We start from the raw sequence: 19599 nt of genomic DNA, 5'->3' as shown, positions 1-19599 counted from the left end.
CAAGGTCGTCATAAAGATACCATATACGATATGGATAGGGAAGAGCACCAATATGTCTTTTATGAAGATTTGAGGTTGTGAGGCTTACGTGTTAGAGTTTATACTAAAAGCCTAGCTTTTGTAAACATTTGTTTTGAAATAAAGAATCACATTGGTCAAAAATGTCTACATTTATGCTAAGTGTAGTTGTTCAATTAATTTATATTGTAGATAACATGGTGTGTGGTGTCACATACAGAAGATCATGTTATCTCGGTTCTTTATAAATTATAAACAGTAGCTCACGACTAAGATGGAAAGGAGCAACCCATTAGAATAGTCGTAGTGTATTTAGGTGTTAGTTTATCTTGACTGATAAATTACACTAGTACACTTTGAGTGTACTGAGCAGGACCATTTAAGGTAAGATCTTTTTATACTGACTTGATAAAAGAACAACACCTTAGTTATTATGGAAGTGTGTGCTCTTAATTCTAATATAATAACAAGCACATATATTTAGTATTTATTTCTTTAACTTATCAAAGGGTGAGATTTAGCTCGATAAATCAATAGGCCCGATAAGTTGGGAAATGATATTACTTATAGTTGTGTTGTTGATTATAGAAGGAAACTGTGTCCTAGTAATCTAGGTTGAGAATGCCCCCAAGAGGAGCTCATAAGGATTGTCATGTTAAACCCTGCAAGTGGATTTAGTCTGACATGACAATGAGGTTGAGTGGTACTACTCTTGGACTAAGACATTAATTATAGTGAGTTGTCAGTAACTCAATTAAATTAATGGACATTCAATATCTTAAACACAGGGAGACTAACACACCCATGATAAGAAGGAGCCCATAATGTAATTTGGGATTGGTGCGGTAGTGCAATAATAACTCTCTAGTGGAATGAGTTATTATTGATGAACTTGAGTTGTGTGTTCAGGGCGAACACGGGATACTCAAGCTTGTCGGAAGGTCAAAACCAATTTCTCCTCTAGGTCCCTGTCGTAGCCTCAATGAAGCCTTAAATCCACTCATGAAAAACCCATCTTGGTGTCCAAGAGGGGGCCGGCCCATGGCTTGGTGACCAAGCCATAGGGGTCGGCCACTTACTTCTCAAAGGGGGTCAGCCCTTTGCTTGGTGCTCAAGCAAGAAGGGGACGGCCACTATAATTCAAACTAGGAGTGGTGTTTTGAATTTTTAAAATCTTCTCTTTGTAGATAAACTACAAGTTTAAAAGAAGGATTTTAAATTTACAAAACTTTCCTTATTTGAATTAGGCCACAAGGTATAAAAGAAAGTTTAAAAGTTTTAAAACTTTTCTTTTTTAACCATCCTTATGGTTATTGAAAAAAAAAGAGGAAGAGAAGTTTTAAATTTGAAACTTTCTATTTTTGTAACCATGTTAAAAAGGAAAATTTTAGAAGAGAAGTTTTTAAAATTTAAAACTTGGTTTTAATTTTTAAAAACTTTCCTTTTTTAACATCCACATTAGGAAATTAAAAGAGAGCTTGTAAAATTTTATAAGAGCTTTACTTCTTTGCTTATAAAATTTTTTACAAGATTATTTCTTTCCTTTAAAGGGCCGGCCACCCTTGCTTGGTGCCCAAGCAAGGGGCCGGCCAATCATCCAATCAATGATTCAATCATTGATTAAATCAATCAAGGGAAACAAAAGGAAAAATAAAAGGGGAAAAGGAAAAACAAGAGGAAGATTTTAATTTTTGTAAAAATCTTTTCCTTATTTGCCTTGGGCAAGTATTATAAAAGAAGGGGAGGAGAGGCCTCATGAATTAATCTATTCTTTTATCTCTTCTCTCTAGTCTTCTCCTAAGGGTCGTCCCTTGCTTCTTTTCATGCTAGGGCCGACCACCTCTTGTGGTTGTTTTGTATGGCCGGATACAAAGAGAAGGAGAAGAAAAGGAGAAGTAGGGATTGAATCAATTCTTATTCTCTTGTTGGAGCTCTCTCTTGTGGCCGGCCCTCTCTCCCTCTCTTTTCCCCTTGCTCTCTTATTTCTTTGAGGTGGTGGTGGCCGGATTTTAAGAGGAGGAAGAAGCTTTTGGGTGGTGTTCATCTTGGAGGATCATCGCCCACACGACGTCCAAGAGGAGGCGAGGAATACGGCAGAAGATCTCGAGGTTATTAGCATATAAAGAAGAAGTATAACTAGTAATTATTTTCCGCATCATGCTAGTTCTTCTTTGTACGAATTCCAAACACAAGAGGCATATGATTCTAGAGTTTCGGATTTGTTTCGAAGTTGTGTTTCTTTTGTTTTGTTTTTCAGATTTGTGATTCAATTGTTCTTTTCGGTTAAACCTAAAGTTATTTTAGGAAATTAAATATTGAATTTCTATTAAAGGCTTTGTCGAGGCAGTGGTGGATGATCCTATACCCAAGAAGGCCTAGTGTCTCGCCATGTTTGACCTGGGAGCCAATTTTAGAAATAAATATTTAATCAACTTTATAACATAGGTGGATTTGGATCAATATTGTTAAATTCCGCTTGCGATCCAAATCTAAACCATTAAGAACATATAAGTTAAATTTAGAATCAATAATATTAGGTTCCGTTTGTGATTCCTAATTTAATTTCTAAAGAACACAATAGGTTGTTTAGTAAAGGTTCGACACTTGCACAAAATTTTTGTACAGTGGAACCGGTACGATCTTCCTAGGACCAACCAACAATTGGTATCAGAGCTAAGGTTTGCCTCTGTGTGTTTGGTTTTTGATTTAGTTATGCACATGTCATATATAATTTAGGCAGGATAATAGTAGGATATGTTAACTTTGTGGTTGCAAGCTCCAACTATTATGGCTTATAGATGTTGTGAGTGATTGGACCCTTGGACATGTCAAGGGCATTATTTTGTGTGTGCATGATTGTATGTATCAAATACAGCAGGAGCTGTATTAATTTTAGAATTTTATTCTTTGTTCGATCTAGAATACATGTACATTCTTTTGTGGAATATAGGATCGATATATGTAAAATTCTATTTTTGTCGTGGATCGTATCCTTGTGAAGCGTGGTGCTATTGGAGGACCAGAGGCGCAGCAGAAAAGGAAGCTCGATGGACCCGATGACATGGACCCGATGGCAGTGGCTAAAGATGGCAGCAGCCAGGGTTGGAACACACGAAGAACAGTGATGGAAGAAGCTATAATAGTTGAAAAATTAATTTCCATATTTATTGCTTTTATTTACTGTAATGTGTTTGATGTGTGCAAAGTAGGTTAAAATTCCTCAGCTTAAATAACTAAGTGGGAGAGGAATTTTTAAATAAATTCCACGGTCTCCATTACTGGCTTGTAAGTGATGCAACAAGCTTGCGTGTTGGCTCTGAGTGCCTCCCTCCACAATGGATGGGTTTGTTGCGGATCACTAGATCAAACTTCCTTTATGGTTATGGATGGTTATAGGAAATTATTTAGGAGCGTGTGATCTTCTCCAACTGAAGGAGCATAATCATATTTAATGACTAAGTATCAAATAATGGTATACACTTAGACGCATTCAATAGTATCCTCCCCAACGGAGTCACTGCTATTGTTTTGCGGGACCAAAGGAATATCAACTATTAATTTGTCATAATGCTAGGTAAGACCCTCCTCTTACAAATGTTTGAATTTGTATACGTCCACACTAACGTGGCATACAAAATTCATGGTGTTTGAGGTAATTTTGTCATAAAGTTAGGTTGACAAAATAAAATGGGTAAAACCTCCTCTTACAAACAAATGAATTTGTATACGTCCACACTAACGTGGCATACAAAATTCATGGTGTTTGAGGTAATTTAAGTTTGACAAGATAATTAATGGGTAAGACCCTCCTCTTACAAATGTTTGAATTTGTATACATCCACACTAACGTGGCATGCATAATTCCCGGTGTTTGAGGGGTTGGTGAATTTAAATGACATTGTTTTGAGGAATCAATATTATTTTAAATTCAAAGTTTTGACCAAATATTTGATCAAAGTCAGACCAACTATTAATTTTATTTGTCATAAAGTTAGGTTGATGAGATAAAATTAATGGATAAAATCTCTTCTTAAAGTTTGAATTTGTATACGTCCACACTAACATGGCATACAAAAATCATGGGGATTTTTAAGGTGTTGGTCTTGACCAAATATTTTTATGATTTCAAATGTTTGTCAATCCCCTAGCTGTTATACTATAGAATAGATTTAGTAGTCCCAATTATAATGATTGGAAATAAGACTTGGATATTAAGGTGGACTATCCTCTCAGAACTAAGAACAATAGAGGTGTATTTTATTCATTAGTTAATACATGTTTAGTGGTGTTATCTATCGGTACCTGGTGTGTAGATATAGGAGCCACTAATTATGTCGGTAATTCATTGCAGGGTTCCAGGAAACTCGATAACTATATGAAAGGGAAAACACTGTCTACATGGGCACTACTGCAAAAGTAGCAATTGTTGCATTGGGAGATGCTTATCCTTTGATAGGAATAAAATATGGATTTTGAGAAATTATCTTTACGTACCACGTTTAGAAAGAACTTGATTTCAGTTTCTAAACTATCAAAGAACTTGATATTTTATCTCTTTTGATAACAAAGTTGTTATCAAGAATAATAGGGAAGTAATCTGTTCTGGTACGTTGGTTGACAATTTATAATCCAATAACTCTATCGTCAACCTGAGAGATATTCATTTCTCTTATCTGACCACGGTGATATGGAGCTTATTGGTCTCAATGAGCCTACATCTTATCAGGAAGCTGTACAGGGCCCAAATTCTAATAAATGGCTAGAGGCCATGAGATCCGAGATGGAATCCATGTACACTAACCAAGTATAGACTTTGGTTGATCCACCAGAAGGGATCAAACTCATTGGGTGTAAGTGGGTCTTTAAGGTGAAGACTGACATGGATGGAAATATGCATACCTATAAAGGTAGATTGGTGGCTAAAGGATTCAAGCAGATTCATGGTATAGACTATGATGAAACCTTTTCACCAGTTGCGATGCTCAAGTCCATTCGGATCATGCTTGCTATTGCTGCTTACTATGATTATGATATCTGGCAGATGGATGTCTCAAAATCGTATTTCTTAATGAAAATCTGCTCGAGGATGTGTACATGACACAACCTGAGGGTTTTGTAGATCCAGAGCATGCTGGAAAGGTTTGTAAGTTGTAAAGATCTATTTATGGATTGAAGCAAGCTTCTAGAAGCTGGAATCTTTGATTCGATGATGCGATCAAAATGTTTGGTTTCATTAAGAATGAAGATGAACCTTGTGCCTACAAGAAGGTTAGTGGGAGCACAATCATCTTTCTCATATTGTATGTAGATGACATACTTCTCATTGGAAATAATATCCCTACTCTTCAGTCAGTGAAGACTTGGCTTGGAAATTATTTTTCAATGAAATACCTAGGTGAAGCAGCCTATATTTTAGGCCTTAAGATCTATAGAGATAGATCTAAAAGATTGCTTAGCCTAAGTCAGAGTACGTACATTGACAAGGTACTTAAACGTTTTACTATGGAGAATTCCAAGAAGGGATTCCTACCTATGTCACATGGTGTGAGTCTTTCGAAGACTCAATGTCCTTCCTCTAAGGTAGAAAGGGACCACATGGATCAGATTCCTTATGCATCTGCTATAGGGTCTATTATGTACGTCATGCTTTGTGCTCGTCCAGATGTCTTATATGTGTTAAGCATGATGAACAGATACCAATCAGATCCAGGTGAAGGTCACTGGACAGCAGTCAAGAATATAATTAAGTACTTGAGAATGACTCAAGATTATTTCTTTATATTTGGAGGTGATGAAGAGCTTACTGTAAAGGGTTACAGCTGTTGCTGTAAAGGGTTACAGCTGTTGCTGTAAAAGGTTACAGTGGTGTAAGCTTCCAAATTGACAAGGATGATTCTAGATCACAGTTAGGGCATGTATTGTACTTAAATGGTGGTCTTAGGTATTAGATACTACAGCGATTTGAGGGATCATCGATATATGAGATATGATGATATGCAGAGTCTCAACTGATGCTAACATTACAGATACCTTAACCAAGGCTTTGGCACAGGAAAAGTATAATGGTTACACTAGGTCAATGGGTATTAGATACCTCAGAGATTGACACTAGTGCTAATGGAAGATTGTTAGTATTAGCCCTAGTACCAATTATGATATGATTGTGAAGGGCTCATTTTGTATCATATATCATTATTAATAAAAGGACAAAATTGGTTATTCTATTTATTACAGTTTAGTGTTGATTGAATAAATATAATAATGTCCTTGGGTGGTAGGTTATTATCTACAATATATCAATTTGTTGAATTGATAGTGAGATATTATAGAGAACACTACTCTTAACTATTCTCAGTAGAGCATTAATATACAAGGACAATATTAATGCATTGAGACTAGCATGTAGGTCAGCGGATGACTTGATCTCATAAGTCATGGATATGAGATATCAAGTTGACACCTGGGTATATATTAGAGAATATATACTGATTGATCCGCCATGAGAATGTTTCATGGATCATTGTATGAGTATCATAAATATTCTCATGTGACTATTGGTATGAATAGTCCTTAGACCGGAAGTCACTACGGTTCCCTACATAAGGAGTTGTATACTTTGGTATCGTCAAACGTCACCCGTAACAGTGTGGACTATAAAGTCGATCACTGGGTATACAATGAATTATGCGAAGGGATGTGAGTGATGTAGATGGGATCTATCCCTCCATATGACGGAAGCGATATTTGTGGGTCCCTTGATTAATAGGACAAAAGAAAGCATGACCATGCGTAAATAAGTCAATATGAGATATTGAGCTTATTTGATTAAGTGTTTCTACTTAGAGATCATGAAACACAAAGATTGATAAGAAGATGACATGATCTATACCTCATTGACCAATCTAGATATCAAGGATAGAAGGACCAAGTCATACATGATGATAGCCACGGACAGGTTAGGTCGAATCTCGACTTTCTCGTCACTTGGGTAGCAATGATGCCTTGCTAGATGTTACTCATTGTTTATGTATCGCAAATGTTGATTTGGGTACATTGCCAATGTTACGAGAGGCTATAGGGGCACACACAAAGAACAAGTTGATATGGAGATGGGTTCATGTGATGAATCAATGGATTAAGTGTAATCCGAATTTGACTCATTGAGTTAGACTCAAAGGGATCCAATTGTTGGATTGAGTCAAGTTGCTTGAGAATCAATGGGTTGGACTCATTGGGTGAACTTGAGTTCACCAAGGAAGTTGAATGGTCAAAATTGAACCATTGGATTGAATGGTTGATTTTGAGCCATTAGATTAGAAGATGAAAGGGTGGAGACTCTTGGTATACCATGGGATGGTTATAAATATCATTTGGATGATAATTTTGAGGAGATGAACAAGTGTTGAGACCCTTGGCATTCTTCTTCTTCCTCCTTCCCCTCTTGGCCGAAATTAACATTGTGGTTACTAGCACAACCTTGTTATTTCTTCTTCATCTTGCTTTGTTTGTGAGACAAGCAAAGACAAGGCTTGTTCATGTGGATACCATAGAGCACGGACACTTGAACGTGCTGAGATCTGGATCTAGAGAAAAAGGTTGCTGTCGGGATAGCGAAGGGCACGCAACAAAGGTATAATCCTATCATATAGCTTAGTATAGTTTTCATAAAATGTTTCTTCCCTTCGCATGGATCTGTTGGATAAGAGGATCTAGTATTTTTCCGCTGCGTTTCTGCGTCTTTAGTGCGCTAGATCCCAACAGAAGAGACAGTGGTCTGTCTTCTAGTACTTCCTGCTACTAGCTAAATGGCCCAGGAAAACAGGTGATGGACGGCAGTCCATCAAACCATTTTTGTGTTGAGCTGGACAGAGTGTTCAAGAACATTCGGCACTTGATGGCGTCTCTATATTGGTACAACAGTGTAGTGTTCCTAAACTTATGGAAATGATCCTTCGGATCTTTGCTACCATCATACTCTCCGATAGCCGGGGGCTTATACCCCTTAGGTAGCTTCTCTTCAAGTACCCTTGGAGAGAAGGGCACTTGCTCATCAGGCTCCCCCCGGGGCTCCTCCCTGAGCACTATGGCCTTCCCTTTCTTTGAGTCCCTGGGCGGGGAGCTTTCTACCATGGAGGCATATCGCTACTCTTTGTTATTGTAATCATCCGGGCCCATGTGGTAATAGTCTGGGCCCGGCTTTCGATATAAGGTTGGAGAGAAATCCTCGGGCTATTTTATCTTGGAGCCTCTATCTGAGGCGAGAGTAGCATCCTTGGAAATCATAGGAATCTTGCACAGCCGTGAAATGGTGGTCTATTTTTCGGAAGTTGCCCGCCTCTTGGCCTCGTTGAACAGTTCGTATTCCCCTACTGTCATGGCCATATTGATTCTTCCGGTCTCCTCCATCTTCACACTCTAGAATAGGTGAAGAAAGTTCCCACACACGGTGCCAAATTTATCCTGTCCGGAATCTGAGTCAGACTAAGGTCAGATATGTTGTTGCTGGTGTTGACGAAGAGGCGACTAAGACACTCTTATCATATGCGCCCGTGTGAACGAACCCCCACGTGCCGCTGACGGACAGCGGTGACTCAACCGGTGGTATTTGAGCTCTGCGCACACTCAGACAAGCACACGGTGTTAGAGTGTATACTAAAAGCCTAGCTTTTGTAAATATTTATTTTGAAATAAAGAATCACATTGGTAAAAATGTCTGCATTTATATGCTAAGTATAGTTGTTCAATTAATTTATATTGTAGATAACATTATGTATGGTGTCACACACAGAAGATCATGTTATCAGTATTTTATAAATTATAAACAGTAGCTCATGACTAAGATGGATAGGAACAAACCATTGGAATAGTCGTAGTGTAATTTGGTATTAGTTTATCTTAACTATAAAATTACACTAGTACACTCTTAGTGTATTGAGCAGGACCATTTAAGATAAGTTCTTTTTGTGCTGACTTAATAAAAGAACAAGACCTTAGTTATTATGGAAGCGTGTGCTCTTAATCCTAATATAATAATAAGCACATATATTTAATATTCATTTTTTTTAACTTATCAAAGGGTGAGATTTAGCTTGATAAATCAAAAGGCCCGATAAGTTGGGAAATGGTATTATTTATAGTGTGTGTTGTTGATTATAGAAGAAAACTGTGTCCTAGTAATCTAGGTTGATAATGTCCCCAAGAGGAGCTCATAAGGATTGTCATGTTAGACCCTGCAGGTGGACTTAGTCCGACATGACAAAAAGGTTGAGTGATACTACTCTAGGACTAAGATATTAATTAAAAAGAGTTGTCAGTAACTTGTTTAATTAGTGGAGATTCAACATCTTAAACACAGGGAGACTAACACACTCATGATAAGAAGGAGCCCAAAATGTAATTTTGGATTGGTGCGGTAGTTCAATAAAAATTATTTAGTGGTATGAATTATTATTGATGAAATTAAGTTGGGTGTTCGGGGCGAACACGGGAAGCTTAATTTCATCAGGAGATCAAAACTAATTCCTCCTCTCGATCCCTATCATAGCCTCTTGTATATAGAGAATTATACCCACCGCATACCCACTTTCTACCCACCCTTAGGTGGCCGGCCAAGCAATCTTGGAGTCCAAGCTTGGGCCGGCCAAGCCAAGGGTTGAGTCAAGTTGAGGGGGGCGGCGATAGCTTGGAGCCCAAGCTTGTTGTGGCCGACCCTAATAAAATTAAAAGGATTTTATTTTAAAATCTTTTCTTATGTCTATATCATGGTATTAAAAGAGAGAGTTTAAAATTTAAAATTTTCCTTTTATAGCTTTCTACAAAAGATTAAGTGAAAGATTTGATATCTTTCCTTATTTATAGTTAAAAGGAAGATTTTAATTTTTGATAAAACTTTCCTTCTTTGTAACCATGTTCATGATTTAAAAGAGAGTTTTAAAATTAAATATTTTTTTTATAAGTTTCTATAAAAGATTAAGAAAAGATTTGATATCTTTCCTTATTTGTAGATTGAAAGAAAGAATTCAATTTAAGAGAAAGCTTTCCTTTTGGAAATCATCCACACGTTTTAATAGAGAGATTTTAATTTATAAAATTTTCTTTTATAACCAACCATGAAGGAAAAAATTATTAGAGAAATTTTTATTAAAAATTTCGAAAGCAAATTAGGAAGTTTTAATTCTTGTGTTATTAAAACTTTCCTTGCTTGGAGCTATGAGGTGGCCAGCCATGATGATTTAAGAAAAGGAAATTGATTGAAATTGATTTTAATCAATTAAATTTTCCTTTTAATGGCAAAGAAAATAAGGAAGTTTTTATTTAAATTTTCCTTATTTGCCAAGACCAAGGATTATAAAAGAGAGAGAGGGGGTGCCTTCATGAGAGACAACTCTATTCTATTTTCCTCTCCTCTCTTCCTTAGTGGTGGTCGGCCATAAGTTCCTTGCTCTTCTCCTTTTCTCTTCCTCCTTGGTGGCCGGCGGCATCAGCACAAGAGGAGTCCTTGGTGGCCGGTTCTAGCTAGGAGAAGAAGGAGAGAAAGGAGGCTTTGCTCTTGCATCCCTTGGAGCTTGAAGGTTGGTGGTCGAATCTTGCAAGAAGGAATGTGTTGGTGGTTCTCATCTCGGTAGATCGTTGCCACACAACATCCAAGATAAGAAGAGGAATACGGTAGAAGATCAAGAGGTTATTGCTTACAAAGAAAGGTATAACTAGTAATTGTTTTCCGCATCATACTAGTTTTCTTTGTATGAATTCCAAACACAAAAGGCTAGTGATTCTAGATTTTCGGATTAGATATTTGAAGTTGTGTTTGTTTTGTTTTGTTTTTTCGAATTTGTGATTCGATTGTTCCATTTGGTTAAATCTAGAGTTATATAAGGAAATTAAATATTAGATTTCTTTAAAAGGCTTTGTCTAGGCGGTGGTGGATGATCCCATACCCAAGAATGCCTAGTACCTCGCCATGCAGTCCTGGAAGCTAATTTTTGAAATTAATATTTAATTGAATTTATAACATAGGTGGATTTGGATCAATAATGTTAAGCATCGTTTACTATCCAAGTCTAAACCATTAAGAACAGATAAGTTAAATTTGGAATCAATAATGTTAAGTTCCGTTTGTGATTCTGAATTTAATTTCTAAAGAACACAATAGGTTGTTAGGAAAGGTTCCGGACTTATACAAAATTTTTGTACAGTGGAACCTGTACGATCTTCCTAGGACCAACCAACAATTGGTATCAGAGCTGGGGTTTGCCTCTGTGTGTTTGGTTTTCAGTTTAATTATGCACATGTCATACATAATTTAGGCAGGATAATAGTAAGATATGCTAACTCTGTGGTTGTAGGCCCCAACTATTATAGCTTATGGTTATTGTGTGTGATTGGATCGTTGAACATGTCAAATGCATTTTATTGTGTGGGCATGATTGTATTTAACTATTACAGCAAGAGTTGTATTAGCCCTAGGATTTTACATTTATGTTTGATCTAGACTTGATGTACATCCCCTTGTGGAATATAGGATCAATGTATGTAAAATTTTATTTTTTTGTCGCGGATCGTATCCTTGCGAGGCGTGGTACTATTGAAGGACCAGAGGTGCAGTGGAAAAGGAAGCTCGATTGACCCGACGACATGAACCCTAGGGCTGGCAGCACGTGAAGGATAGTGATGGAAAAGGCCATAATAGTTGAAAAATTAATTTCCATATTTATTACTTTTATTTATTTTTATGTGTGTGATGTGTGCTTGCTAGGTTAAAATTCCTCACCTTAAATAACTAAGTGGGAGAGGGATTTTTTAAATAAATTTCACGGTCTCCATTACTGGTTTGAAAGTGATGCAACAAGCTTGCGTGTTGGCTCTTAGTGCCTCCCTCCACGATAGATGGGTTTGTTGCGGATCATTAGATCAAACTTCCTTAATGGATGGTTATAGGAAATTATTTAGGAGCGTGTGATTTTCTCCAACTGAAGGGGCACAATCCTATTTAATGGACTAAGTATCAAGTAATTGTATACACTTAGACGCATTCAATAGTATCCTCCCCAATGGAGTCACTACTATTGTTTTGCGTGACCAAAGGAAAATCAACTATTAATTTTATTTGTCATAAAGTTAGGATGACAAGATAATAAAATTAATGGGTAAAACCTCCTCTTACAAATGTTGAATTTGTATACGCCCACATTAACGTGGCATGCAATATTCCCGGTGTTTTGAGTTGTTGGTAAATTTAAATAGTATTGTTTAAGGAATCAATATTATTCTAAATTTAAAGTCTTGACCAAAGTTTATTTTGTGATTCTTAGGATGTCTTTAAACTCACTGGCCATTATACTGAAAGAGAACAAACTTACTGGTCCCAATTATATAGATTGGAAAAGAAATCTGGACATTGTCCTAACTGCTGAAGGCTATAAGTTTGTACTGTTAGAGGTCTGCCCTAATGTGCCTAATAGTGATTCTAGTCAAGAGGAGATTGAGGCTCCTAAGAAATGGGTAAAGGCGGATGAGATGACGCGGTGTTACATTTTGGCTTCAATTTCAAATGTGCTACAACATCAGCATAAGGATTTACTAACTACTTATGACATAGTGAACAATCTCAAAGAACTCTTTGGACACCAGAGTCAGGCTGCTAGGCAAGAGGCAATGAGAAAGTTAATGATAGCCACCATGTCAAAGGAGACACCCGTAAGGGATCATATCCTCAAGATGATGGTGTATCTGAACGAAATACAGATCCTTAAAGGTGAAATCGATGGGGAAACCCAGGTCGATATTATTCTCCAAACGCTACCCAGAAGTTTTGAGCAGTTCCGCCTGAACTATAACATGAACAAAAGGGAGTATACATTGGCGGAACTTCTGATAGAACTACAGGAAGCAGAAGGTATATTTCGTCACAGTTCTCAGATTTACTATGCTGAAAATGGTTCTACTTCTAAGTCGAAAGGCAAGAAGAAGAAGAAACAGGTTGTCTCAGCAAAGAAGGTGAATAAACCTCTAGGTACAAGACCAAAAGCTGGAATGAAGAAGTCGAAGGGCAAATGCTTTATCTGCAAACAGTCAGGACATTAGAAGGTAGACTGTCCTCATAGGAAAGAGAACAATAAAGGTATATATCATTCTCTAGTAGTTGAAACATGTTTAGCGGTGTTATCTACCAGCACCTGGTGTGTAGATACATGAGCCACTGATCATGTCTACAACTCTTTGCAGGGATTCCAAGAAACCCGACGACAATTTGAAGGAGAAATAACAGTCTACATGGCCAATGCTACTAAGGTGACGGTTGTTGCAATGGGAGACGTCTACTTATCTTTTGATAGGAATAGAAGTTTGATTTTAAGAAATTGTCCTTATGTACCCAATTTTAGAAATAATTTAATTTCAGTTTCTAAACTGTATTTGAATGGATATTCTGTTTCTTTTAATAACAATGTAGTTATAAAGAGAAATAAGATTATTATCTGTTCTGGTGCATTGGTCGGAAATTTATATACTTTAAATCTAATTTCTCCGACAAAACAACAAATGGAAATTAATAACACATCTTCTAATTCCAATAAGAGAAAGGAACCTTCGGAGATGAACCAAACATATCTTTGGTATCTAAGACTTGGTCATATTAACTTAAGCAGGATTCAAAGGCTTATAATCGATGGACTCTTGGGTTCATTAGTATTGGAAAATTTTCCAACATGTGAATCCTGCTTGGAAGGAAAAATGACCAAGAGACCTTTTAAGGCCAAGGGGTATAGAGCCAAAGATGTGTTAGAACTGGTTCATTCTGATTTGTATGGTCCTATATCTATCCAAGCAAGAGGTGGTTATGAATATTTTGTCTCTTTCATAGACGATTATTCAAGATACGGATACATTTACTTGATGCGCCGCAAGTCTGAATGCTTTGATAAGTTCAAAGAATATAGGGCTGATGTGGAGAAACGTCTTGCTAAAAGTATCAAGACACTACGGTCTGACCGTGGTGGCGAATACCTCTTTGGAGAGTTTAGGAATTACTTATCAGAAGTCAGGATCCAATCCTAATTGTCTACACCTGGTACACCCCAACAGAATGGTGTGGTAGAAAGAAGGAATAGGACTCTTGTGGAAATGGTTAGATCGATGATGAGTTATTCAGAATTATCAAATTTATTTTGGGGATATGCTTTGGAAACAGCAGTCTATATTCTGAATATGGTACCTTCTAAAACAGTTCCTTCTACTCCCATAGAATTGTGGAATGGGCGTAAGCCTAGTCTGAGTCATATCCGGATATGGGGTAGTCCAGCACATGTGCTGAAGGGAGATACTGACAAGTTGAAATCACGTATAGAAGTTTGTCTATTTGTGGGATATCCTAAGGGAACGAAAGGTGATTTGTTTTATAATCCTAAAAATCATAAGATCATTGTTAGCACCAATGCTCGATTTCTAGAAGAAGATTATGTAATGAACCATAAGCCCATAAGTGAAATTGTTCTAAAAGAAATTAGAGAGGACACGTCTACTTTAGTACCAACAGTACAAGATGAAGTATCACATGAAACTGCAACACGTGTCACAAATGATGCACAGTTACAGACAATGTCTCGTCGTAGTGGGAGGGTTGTGAGGCAACCTGAGAGATTTATATTTTTGGGAGAATCTTTGGATTTGATCCCGGGTAAACATGAACCTGATCCCCGGATATATGACGAAGACTCCAAGATCAAGATGCAGTATCTTGGCAAAAGACGATGAATTCTAAAATAGAATCTATGTATTCTAATAAGGTCTGAGAGCTTGTAGAACCACCAAATGGTGTAAAAGTCGTTGGATGTAAGTGGATCTACAAAAGGAAAAGAGGGACAGACAGGAAGGTAGAAACCTTCAAAGCAAGGCTTGTTGTGAAAGGGTATACTCAGAAAGAGGGAATCGATTATGAGGAAATTTTTTTGCCGGTAGCCATGCTTAAGTCTATCCGGATACTCTTATCTATTGTCGCTCATATGGATTATGAGGTTTGACAAATGGATGTCAAGACAACTTTCCTTAACGAAAGTCTTGAAGAAAACATCCATATGAAGCAACCAGAGGGGTTCATTGAAAAAGGCAAAGAGCATCTAGTGTGCAAGCTCAATCGGTCCATTTATGGACTGAAGCAAGCTTCAAGATCTCAGAACATCTGGTTTAATGAAGTAATCTAGTCATATGGATTTATTCAGTGTCCAGATGAGTCTTGTGTATACAAAAAGTGTAACGAAAATGTGGTGGTATTTCTTGTACTATACGTAGATGACATTTTGTTAATTGGCAACAATATCAAAGTGTTATCGGACGTAAGGGTATGTTATCCAAAAAATTCGATATGAAGGACTTAGGAGAATGTGCACACATTCTTAGGATCAAAGTCATAAGGGATCGCAAGAAAATGATGTTGTGCCTATCTCAAACTTCATATATAGATACAATCCTTGCTCGTTTTAGCATGCAAAACTCCAAGAAATGTTTCTTACCTTTTTGACATGGAGTAGCTTTATCTAAAGAGATGTCCCCGAAGACATCAAAGGAGATAGAGGACATGAAGGCAGTTTCTTATGCTTCGGCTGTGGGAAGCCTAATGTATACAATACTGTGTACAAGACCAGATATCTATTTTTCCGTAGGCATGGTTAGCAGATATCAAAGTAACCCTGGACAAAGACATTGGACTGCTGTAAAGCATATATTGAAGTACCTAAGAAGGACTAGAGATTATATGCTAGTCTACCAAGCAGATGATTTGCTCCCTATGGGTTACACGGATTCAGACTTCCAATCAGATAGGGATAATAGTAAGTCTACATCAGGCTATGTGTTTACTTTAGGAGGTGGAGCCATTGCATGGAGGAGTGTTAAGTAGAAATGCGTTTCAGACTCAACCATGGAAGCTGAGTATGTGGCAGCCTCTGAGGCAGCCAAAGAAGCTGTATGGCTTAGGAACTTCCTAATAGACTTAGATGTGATTCCTGATTTGCCCAAAATCATCAAAAATTATTGTCATAATAGCAGTGCAGTTGCAAACTCAAAAGAACCATGAGCCCATAAGGCGAGTAAACATATAGAGTGCAAGTACCACCAGATACGAGACATCGTCAAGCGAGGAGAAGTTGTTGTCGCCAAGATTGCATCAGCAGATAACCTGGCAGATCCTTTCACTAAGGCCCTTCCGGCGAAAGCTTTTGATCGGCAAGTGGAGGGGATAAGAATCAGATGTATGGCAGCAGATATGGCAGCTTAGTCTTTTCGTATAAGTGGGAGATTGTTAGAGCGTATACAAAAAGCATAGCTTTTGTAAATATTTATTTTGAAATAAAGAATCACATTGGTCAAAAATGTATGCATTTATATGCTAAGTGTAGTTGTTCAATTAATTTATATTGTAGATAACATCGTATGTGGTGTCACACACAGAAGATCATATTATCGGTTCTTTATAAATTATAAACAGTAGCTCACGACTAAGATGGATAGGAACAAACCATTGGAATAGTCGTAGTGTAATTTGGTATTAGTTTATCTTAACTATAAAATTACACTAGTACACTCTATGTGTATTGAGCAGGACCATTTAAGGTAAATTCTTTTTGTGCTGACTTAATAAAAGAACAAGACCTTAGTTATTATGGAAGTGTGTGCTCTTAATCCTAATATAATAACAAGCACATATATTTAGTATTCATTTCTTTAACTTATCAAAGGGTGCGATTTAACTTGATAAATCAAAAGGCCCGATAAGTTGGGAAATGATATTATTTATAGTGTGTTGTTGATTATAGAAGGAAACTGTGTCCTAGTAATCTAGGTTGATAATGTCCCCAAGAGGAGCTCATAAGGATTGTCATGTTAAATCCTGCAAGTGGACTTAGTCCGACATGACAATAAGGTTGAGTGGTACTACTCTTGGACTAAGATATTAATTAAAAAGAGTTGTCAATAACTCATTTAATTAGTGGGCATTCGACATCTTAAACACAGGGAGACTAACACACTCATGATAAGGAGCCCAAAATGTAATTTCGGATTGGTGCGGTAGTTCAATAAAAATTATTTAGTGGTATGAATTATTATTGATGAAAGTAAGTTGGGTGTTCGGGGCGAACACAGGAAGCTTAATTTCATCGGGAGACCAAAATCAACTCCTTCTGTCAGTCCCTATCGTAGCCTCTTGTATATAAAGAATTATACCCACCGCATACCCACTTCCTACCCACCCTTAGGTGGCCGACCAAGCAAGCTTGGAGTCCAAGCTTGGGCCGGCCAAGCCAAGGGTTGAGTCAAGTTGAGGGGGTCGACCATAGCTTAGAGCCCAAGCTTGTTGTGGCCGACCCTAATAACATTAAAAGGATTTTATTTTAAAATCTTTTCTTATGTGGATATCATGGTATTAAAAGAGAACGTTTAAAATTTAAAATTTTCCTTTTATAGCTTTCTACAAAAGATTAAGTGAAAGATTTGATATCTTTCCTTATTTGTAGTTAAAAGGAAGATTTTAATTTTTGATAAAACTTTCCTTCTGTGTAACCATGTTCATGATTTAAAAGAGAGTTTTAAAATTAAATATTTTTTTATAAGTTTCTACAAAAGATTAAGAAAAGATTTGATATCTTTCCTTATTTGTAGATTGAAAGGAAGATTTTAATTTAAGAGAAAGCTTTCCTTTTGGAAATCATCCACATGTTTTAATAGAGAGATTTTAATTTATAAAATTTTCTTTTATAACCAACCATGAAGGAAAAAATTATTAGAGAAATTTTTATTAAAAATTTCGAAAGCAAATTAGGAAGTTTTAATTCTTGTGTTATTAAAATTTTCCTGGCTTGGAGCTATGAGGTGGCCAGCCATGATGATTTAAGAAAAGGAAATTGATTTTAATCAATTAAATTTTTCTTTTCATGGCAAAGAAAATAAGGAAGTTTTTATTTAAATTTTCCTTATTTGCCAAGACCGAGGATTATAAAAGAGAGGGAGGGGGTGCCTTCATGAGAGACAACTCTATTCTATTTTCCTCTCCTCTCTTCCTTGGTGGTGGTAGACCATAAGTTCCTTGCTCTTCTCCTTTTCTCTTCCTCCTTGGTGGCCGGCGGCATCAACACAAGAGGAGTCCTTGGTGGCCGATTCTAGCTAGGAGAAGATGGAGAGAAAGGAGGCTTTGCTCTTACATCCCTTGGAGCTTGAAGGTTGGTGGTCGAATCTTGCAAGAAGGAAGGTGTTAGTGGTTCTCATCTCGATAGATCGTTGCCCACACAACGTCCGAGATAAGAAGAGAAATACGGTAGAAGATCAAAAGGTTATTGCTTACAAAGAAAGGTATAACTAGTAATTGTTTTCCGCATCATACTAGTTTTCTTTGTATGAATTCCAAACACAAAAGGCTAGTGATTCTAGATTTTCGGATTAGATATTTGAAGTTGTGTTTGTTTTGTTTTGTTTTTTCGAATTTGTGATTCGATTGTTCCATTTGTTTAAATCTAGAGTTATATAAGGAAATTAAATATTAGATTTCTTTAAAAGGCTTTGTCTAGGCGGTGGTGGGTGATCTCATACCCAAGAAGGCCTAGTACCTCTCCATGCAGTCCTGGAAGATAATTTTAGAAATTAATATTTAATTGAATTTATAACATAGGTGGATTTGGATCAATAATGTCAAGCATCGTTTGCGATCCAAGTATAAACCATTAAGAACAGATAAGTTAAATTTGGAATCAATAATGTTAAGTTCCATTTGCGATTCTGAATTTAATTTCTAAAGAACACAATAGGTTATTCGGAAAGGTTCAGGACTTGTACAAAATTTTTGTACAATGGAACCGGTACGATCTTCCTAGGACTAACCAACACATGAAACATTAGAGGCCAGAAAATAGGAAAAAAGTCCCCGGAGTAGACCCTCCGACGCTCAAGTCAGGTACTTTTTGTTGGGGTTGCAAGATTGCAAACATAGTCCCACATTGAAAACACATGGAAAAAGATCATGAGTTTATAAAAGAAAAGATATCTCCATTGGCATGAGACCTTTTGGGTAGAGCCCAAGAGCAAAACCATGAGGGCTTAAGCCCAAAGTGGACAATATCATGCAATTATGGAGATATCTAAATTCTTTTCAATCCAACAATTGGTATCAGAGCCTGGATTGCCAGAAGGTTTAACTGCCGACTGTGCACAAGAGCTATGATCAGATTGAACCATGTGGGTACAATATTTACCTCGAACAAAGAAAAGGGGACTCCTATGTTCGGATCAAGAGGACCAGACACCAGGTAGGAAGTCCTAGTAGGTCGGGTGGATCGAGGGGCAGGAAGACCTGGTGGGTCGAGGATCGGACGTGGGAAGCCTGTGGTCCTTTGTTTGATGGGGGATTATTGGGGTTGCAAGATTACAAACATAGTCCCACATTGAAAACACATGGAAAAGATCATGGGTTTATAAGAGAAAAGATATCTCCATTGGCATGAGGCCTTTTGGGTAGAGCCCAAGAGCAAAACCATGAGGGCTTAGGCCCAAAGTGGACAATATCATGTAATTGTGGAGATATCTAAATTCTTTTCGATC

This window comes from Zingiber officinale, chromosome 10A (genome assembly GCF_018446385.1).
Source record: "Zingiber officinale cultivar Zhangliang chromosome 10A, Zo_v1.1, whole genome shotgun sequence".
NCBI classification, from domain to species: Eukaryota; Viridiplantae; Streptophyta; class Magnoliopsida; order Zingiberales; family Zingiberaceae; genus Zingiber; species Zingiber officinale.
Note: the sequence above shows the minus strand (reverse complement) of the source record.